An 8,287-nucleotide genomic window follows, 5' to 3' on the forward strand; every position below is an offset into this window, starting at 1 on the left:
AATAAAAGGTGATGACCTAGTATGAAATAAAAGGCTGAATATGTGTAATTTTTTATAACCTTTTAAGTAACGCTTTACTTATACTCAAATGGTCATTAGTAACTTAAGCAATTGTTATTGCTGTATGTACATCATAAAAATGGGTCTTTAACCGGCAGTCATTTTAATTGTTGACAAGCCATTTCAGAGCATCATATAAAAGTATTTAAAATATAACAATTTCATCTATGTTCATCATCATCATCATCATCGTCAGACGTTTCCGTTCTCACGGGTCGTCGTACACAGCCTCCTCCACTTTAGTCTATCGTTCCAGGTCTCCTCTTCATCCACCTGTATTTTCTGTAGTCCCCTTCTCTCTATGTCTTTCCACACTTGGTCCTCCCATCTTCCTCTCGGTCTTCCTCTTGGTCTTCTTCCTCCTTCCTCCTTCTCCAGTGCTATTCTAGGCATTCATCTATGTTATGAAACAAAAATATGTATTTTGGCAAACTAGTTTATTTTATTTTATTGCTATGTATATGTGTATATTAATTTTTTCAATTGAGTACCTTGAGGGGGTTTTTGAGGTATTTTGATCCATAAAAAGTACCTTGCTCCATTGGAACTCAAATAGTGGTGGTCTATCACTTGCCAGCAAGCATATTACTACTAAATATGTAATATACTGAATTGAATTTGAAAACATCTTTATTCAGTTAAACATGCAGTATGTATTTCATAGTGTTTTAAATATAAAAATACATTATGGTTACATAAAGGTTATTCTGAAATACGGTAACGTAAACATATTAATATAAGTTGTAATATAAAAATTAAATAGAAAATTAATTTCAGTATAAATGATTTTAATATATATCATACAATGGTTTAAAACTACCGGTAGTAATTAGCGTTTTAAAAATTTTATTCAAATTTGTTCATTTAATTGGTTTGGTTAATTGTTAAAGAGAGTTGAACCGTTATAACTTATTTCTTTTTTATTGTAATATGCGCTCTTCTACTCCTATTCCTGGTATTGTAATTATTATTGGATCTCTGAACAGTTAATTGATTAACATCAATAATAATTTGTTTAACATATAACATCTAATACATAAAAGCTGTATACTGTCATAAGTTACAAACTTCTGGTTCAAACTTAACGTTTTGCTTTATTCCATGGTAGACTTAGAATAATGTGTATAGCACACTTTTAAAATGTTAAAATTGTATTAAAATTAAATTTTTGATGTTTAATAATTTCTTTTTAATGATATGATTGAGTCAATATAATGCATTTTAGTGTAATAAGCGAAACAAATTTTGACATTCTGTATATAATATGTAGATCTGATAACTTTTATTTTCAATTTATTGACTGTACAGGTGTTATTTATTAAGTAAAAATTTAAACTGATGATGAAGACTTTCCTGCTTTCTCAATTTGTTACATCTTTATTGTGTTTCTGACAGTAATTGATCAATGTTATTGCATATTTGTGTAAATGTAAAGTTGAACTGTTGTAGACATTAACAGTTTTAACCACAATTTCAATAATCTTATCAACAGTTTAATTTACCATTCATTGATTCAAAAGGGCCAGTCCTAAGTACCTCAGCACGTCAGCCAAATACACAGTGTTGCGTGGTCCCAATCAGAGTCAAAAGAATGGTTCAATACGTTCCAGCATGTTAAAGAAGTTTAACAAAGAGCTGTAACTTACCAATGAGCTCCTTGTGAGATATCACCTGTCTGACCAGTGTAATAAAGGCTCTCTCACTCATCAGCTTATACGGTAGAAAACTATGAGCTCAGCTGTCTTGTGCTACTTGCATGTCCTTCAGTCTCCATTAAAGACAAGCATCCTGTGAAGGTGTTTTCTCAGATGATAGTGCCCTGTTATCTCACAAAACACTTCTCAGCTGTAATGCCTCATGGGCAAACACTCTGGAAGGAGAGAGTAAAATAAGCTTTCTCATCCTAAGTTCGGCATGGTGGTCCATTTACCATAATGCCCTTCATTTACGTAGTTGATTACTTGACCTGGATATCCCACTTAACGGCTGAGGCCACATAAATTTTGTTGATGATGGCTTATTCGCCAATACATTAGCAGTTTCTTTACCTCTAATTCTAGTTTGATCCGAGACCCAACAAAGCCGAAAACCTATTGGCCGAAAATGTTACAGACAACCCAGGGGACAGATGCTAACAGCACCCTTAATTAATAAACGTGCAAGCGTTTGGAGACTGGTGTCCTCTACATTCCAGGCTGATCTCCGTTTGGATCACCTCGCTAAGGTCTCATGTTGCTAATCTAATGAAGTGTATAACCACAGCAGCAGCATAGGCCTCCCCCCCCCCTGAGGACTCCGCAATACACTTTTTTAAGGTTAGAAGATCTCAATTACCAAGGGTGTTAATTCCTTACATCGTCAAGGAAGTTCAAATCAGCCCTTAAAGTAATAAATGAAGGTACTAGTCTCACAGAAGCTGCTGAAAAGTGGACATAAATTATAGTGTTCTGTATAGGCACTTAAAAATGCCTATACAATTGTTTTACTGATTGGGTAGAGACCATTGCTGTGCCATATCTAAATTAGTTGAATGGTGTCAAGTATTTAATAGAAGCCAACCTGGCTTTCCATCTGTCGACTGAAGCTGTAAAGCCTTACAATGACAATCATTGAGTTAATTTTCCTACCCAGCAATCCTAACTAACCTAACTCAACCCCTCGATGTGTCTTTTTTCCGTCCCTTAAAAATGAAATGGCAAGAAATTCTAGAAGAGTGGAAGAAGGGACCCGTAAGAGCTGGGGCTTCTCTACCAAAGGACAAGTTCCTCCTTTTTTAAAACGGTTATTTAAATCTCTCAAGAAAGAGAATGTCATAGCTGGATTCAAGAAGTGAGGAATATTTACCTTAAGATGCCAGAAGGTTCTGGAGATGCTTCCTTTTGCCAAGAGCAACGACAGTACCAGTAACCCCGAAGAGAGTCAACAGCTGGCACAGGCCTTAGGTTCCAGTTTATTAGAACTTCTGAACACTTTTAGGCAGGGAGATGATATCAAACAAAGAAAGAAAAGAACAAAGGTCTACGTAACACTAGGAAAAGTATGGGAGACAACGAGTTTAATGAAGCATAATCTGAAGTTTCAGCACCAGTAGCAGGACCTTCAACTGCCCCACCTCATCACCTTCTAAGAGTGGACTATCAAAAGAAAAAAAAAAAGACGGCTGCATCTATTCTGAAGAACAGAATTCTGATGGTGAGTCAGGTTATTCAATTTGCCGGTGGGGCGAGTAGAAACGGTAACTTTTAATATTTTTTTTTTTTCGTTTAAAATTTGTTTCGTGTGTGTAACTTATTCCTGAGGTAGAGACCGGAAATTATACCTAATTTCAATGTATTTAATCGAAAATTGAAAGTTACACAGTATAGAATTAGCAAATAGTTTCTATTCACCCCATTTTACGGTATTCAAAATCCAGCTCTGTCATATGAAAGCCTGAAAATATTTAAATCTCTAAACATTGTTTTTGTACATAAGGGGTAATTTTTTTTTATTAATTCATAATTATATTTCACTCATAAGATAAATGTTTGTAATTTTTTGTGTTTATATTCGACTTGGTTATGTCGATTTCAGCCACTTAACAACCAATAATTTTTTATTCAATTTATTGTTAAACGAATTTGAATGAACTACGCCAAAAGGATATAAAAAAAAAATTTCATCTAGGAAACAACATCGTTTCTGTTTTAATTGTCAGTTCGAAGAAATACTACAGTGGTTTTAGTGTAGTTATTACTAAAAATATTAGTCTTAAACTACAAATGAATTTATTTATGTAAATAATTTGTATTGGGGGTGTTCAACATATTGATCTTTGATAAATTTTCTCTAAAACTGCACTACGTATTAAAAGTGTATTGCTGGCGAAAAAGGAACGCATTATTTTCAGAATACAACCAACAACAAACACATCGTATTTTATTTTCTAATGATTCTATTTTACATGGTTTTTTTTCTTGGTGTAACATTATTCCCAGTAGTTTCTTATTTTTGGAATTTACAAACTGAGCGCACAGTGGTTATAGTTGCTTTACTAGTTTCTTCACCCCATCAACATTCAACATCAATTTTATAGGGTTTTCTGCGGCTCTTGACACACAAACAACAAACTACAGTTAAGTAAGAAACGTATCAAATCAACACTGAGGAGAAAAAGTATAGATAAATTTTACTATATGCAAAGAAAGGTTATAAACAGAACTCGCCTTCGGCTCGCTGGGGCCTGGGAGCCCCAGGCCCCCAAATTAAGTGCCTTAAATTTGGGGATAAGTGGAATTCGTAAATCCGTAAATTAGAATTATTAGAGTGTGTTCATTTTTATCTCAATTTAACCAAAGTTTTGACTTTAAGGGCATTTTGCGGCTTAACCGTTAGAGATACGACAAAAAGTGAACCTTTCTTTTCGGAAATTTAATTTTGTTTTCCGAATGTGTCCTCGAATTTGAGCTACTACCTTTGGTTTAGGCAGTACAGGGCTTGTGAGAAAAGACTGCACTAGTCAGCTGGTGTAAATTGTTACTGTAAATATAATAAAAAAAACCGACTATAAGTCAGTATTTTTAAGTTTTGTAGGGGTTTTAATTTGCTTAGGAGTTTATTTGGTCATGTCAGGAAATTCCCTGGTGGGGATTTAATGTTAACGGGGGATAAGACATCAGGGAGTTTAATTTACTCAGGAGGTTATCCAGTAGCGTAGCTAGAAATTTCGTTCGGGGGGGGTCCGAAAACCGGGGGATCCGGGGGACGTTTTGTGTGTTATTTGCCAATGAATTCACTGGTAAAAGGTAAATACCAAAAATATGGAAATTTTATTAATTACGCCTTATATAAAGTGGAAAGGTGTAATAGGCAAATTAAACTCTCACAGCAACTCTAGCATCACAAATTTTCTTGTATAGCTACAGAAACTTTACGTAGTTCGATTCTGGCCGAGTAGAAGGCACCAAAGTGATGTTGAATTCACTAGATAAGAAAGAAAAAGAACAAAACAGAGCTTCACTCAAGCGTATAATTGACACAACTATATTATGTGGAGAAAATGAAATACCCTTTAGGGACATTGGGCCACTGACGGCCGAAAAACCCTTTAGAAAAGGAGGGCAATTTTTGAGCGTTGCTCGGGTACAGATCAAACTAACGGTCGGAAAATATACCGGAAAATTCTACTAATTAGAAGTTCGGCTACTTTGGATTTTACTATGATTGAAATTATCAATGATTGAGGTATTATGAATGAGTTATAATGACGATTTTTTGTATCATTACACTGTAGACGAGTATATAATTATCGGAAAAAATAAAAAAAATCACTTTATGTCGGAAATAAAATACACCGAAAAACTCTAATGATTACAACTTAAACTACTTTGGACTTCGGTTATTGAGGTAAACGTGGTATTTTTGATTGAGTTAGGACGACGATTTTTTGTTATCATTAAACTGTACTCGACTACCTATATAATTATCGAGAAAAAAAAAATCACTTCCGGTGTGTAAATACCGAAGAAAAGCTCTCTACTGATTCAAGTTTTGACGATTTTGGATTTTACTGGTTGAGTGGTTGAGGTAAAAGTAGTACTTATAATTATGTTAGGACATTGATTTTAGGTATTCATTCAACGCCGACTAATAAACATATAATTATCAAGAAAAAAAAACAACAAAAATAATCACTTCCGATCGGAATATACTAAGGAAAATGAAATAATACCTCAGTCAGTGAAATCCAAAGTAGTCGGAACTTCTTATCAGTAGAGTTTTTCCAGTGTATTATCCGACCGGAAGTGATTTTATAAAATTTTTCTTCTATAATTATATAGGTATTAGTCGGCGATCAATTGATACCTAAAATCAATGTTCTAACTAATTCTAAGTACCACTTTTATCTCAACGACTCAACCAGTGAAATCCAAAATCGTCAAAATCTGAATCAGTAGAGCTTTCCTCGGTATTTACCGACCGGTAGTGATTTTTTTTCCCGATAATTATATAGGTACAGTGTAAATTTTAATGATAACAAAAATCGTCGTCCTAACTCAATCGAAAACACAACGTTTACCTCAATCACTGAAGTCCAAATTAGTTGAAGTTCTAATCAGTAGAGTTTTTAAAGTGTATTTTCCGACCGAAAGTGATTTTTTATATTTTTTTTCAATAATTATTTACACGTTTTCAACTGTAACACCTAAAATCAACGTCGTAACTTAATTCTAAGCAGTCATTCTACGTCCCCAAGACGAATTTGAACGAAGTGGTCGCTAATTCAAACTGTTCGCCGTGTTACGGTTCAGGTTACTTTGCGACGGCACGTGACCGCGCCCTATAGAAATACCGTGATTACACTACACTATCCAAAAGGCCGAGTCCAAAAGTATCGTTTGATACTTTATGATTTAACGAAAGGACAATTTATATTTTTAACAACGGTCACTTCAATCAATTAAATCAATCAATCAATTTAATTTTTGTAGACAAGATTAATGATAAAACTCTCCTTTTTTTCTCCTGCTCCATGCTTTATTTTTTTAATATGTCTTAAAATTTCGGGGGGGGGGTCCGGACCCCCTGGACCCCCCCCTTCGCTACGCCACTGAGGTTATCTGATCGTACAATGAAATTTCAGGTGAAGTTAATGTTACAGGGGGTTAAGACATCAGGGAGTTTAATTTACTCAAGAGGTTGTCTGGTAATACAAGAAAATTCCGGGGGGGGGGGGGGTAATGTTACCGGGGGTTAAGACACACGTGGGTCTCTTTCGGAGGGTGTTGTGTTTGTGAGCAAAAATAAAATTCACTCTGTCCCTAATTACTATTGAACTTCGGTAACGCTCAGCCAATTCGCGTAGTGCTCTAGTAGCCACTTATACTAGTCACTGGTTTACGAAGTAATACAAATTAAATCTGGAACTGTTATTAATTGCACCAATGCTGTTCGGAAAAAAATATTAAAAACCCCTAAAATTGTCAATTAAAAAAAAAGATTTTGCCATTAAGAGCGTATAACAGGCTTACGGAAAGGTATACAACAAAACGCTACTGAACCTTTTTTGTAGATCCTATTAATAGCTATTTAATAAAGTGTTTAAGTTTAAACTAGGATAAACGGGTCAACCGATATCGTCTCCAATAAAAACATTTTCACATAAAAATTACAAAATATTAGCATTTATTGGCCAAACCGATAGAGATAGGGCAAAAGGTCACTGGACCTTTTTTGTAGACCGTCTTAATTTGTATTAAAATCCGCTTTTTAAAGTACCCTAAGTTTAAAGTTTCTACTGATATAGAACCCAGAAACAAAATTCTGAAGTAAAACTTGAAAAAGCGACACATTTAAACGCGTTTTGCGGCCAAACCTTTGAGAATAGACCAAAATGTTACTGGACTCTTTTTGTAGATCACGCGATTCTAAATCGCCTTGAAAATTTGTTTTGAGCTACGACCAACCGTTTAGCCGCTATCGAGCCTGAAAGGTAAATCTTTAGGCGAAAATTTCAAAAATATTTCACTTCATCGCATTTTGCGGCCAAACCAATCGACATAGAGTAAAATGTCACTGGACCTTTTTTGTAGGCCACTTCATTCCACACTAACGTTTTTCCATCAGATCAGAGCTAGCTACAACAGTTCTCCCGCTATCGGGCTTCAAAGAAATGCCTGCAAGAGTGAAAAGTGCGAAAGTTTGCAAATCCTTTTGAGGGGTTTAAAAGTAAACATTTCCGGTTTTCAGAGTTTTCCCGGTGGTTTGAAGGTAAAAGCTACGTGCGTGCAAAATTTGGTGTTTCCAGCACTTCTAGAAGTGGGTTAGAATTTCGTATACCCTATCAATGAGTGAGTTACATAATGCGGCTGTATATACTATATAGGGATACAATTTAAGATACCTATTGCAGTGAGCACTGTACAAAGCACGTCCACAAAGGTACGTCACTCCCTCCAAACTGTTAAATACTTTAACTTTTAACTTGGCTCACAAGCCTGTCTTATACGAAACCATGTGTTATTGTTGTGTTTAGGCTGATAAATTTTAGTAACATATAAGTAAGCCAGATCTAAGATGACAGATTCTTTCCTGTCATGCTTTTGCCCTGTCCAGAACCATGACATCCTATAATGTAAGTTTAAAAGTACTCGCAGAGAATCGGCGGATAAGTCGTCAAGTCAAGTCAAAATTTCTTGCCATAATAACATAAGTACATATATTGGCTTGCGTCAAAATAAATATAACT

The sequence above is a fragment of the Homalodisca vitripennis genome, chromosome 3 (assembly GCF_021130785.1).
Source record: "Homalodisca vitripennis isolate AUS2020 chromosome 3, UT_GWSS_2.1, whole genome shotgun sequence".
NCBI classification, from domain to species: domain Eukaryota; kingdom Metazoa; phylum Arthropoda; class Insecta; order Hemiptera; family Cicadellidae; genus Homalodisca; species Homalodisca vitripennis.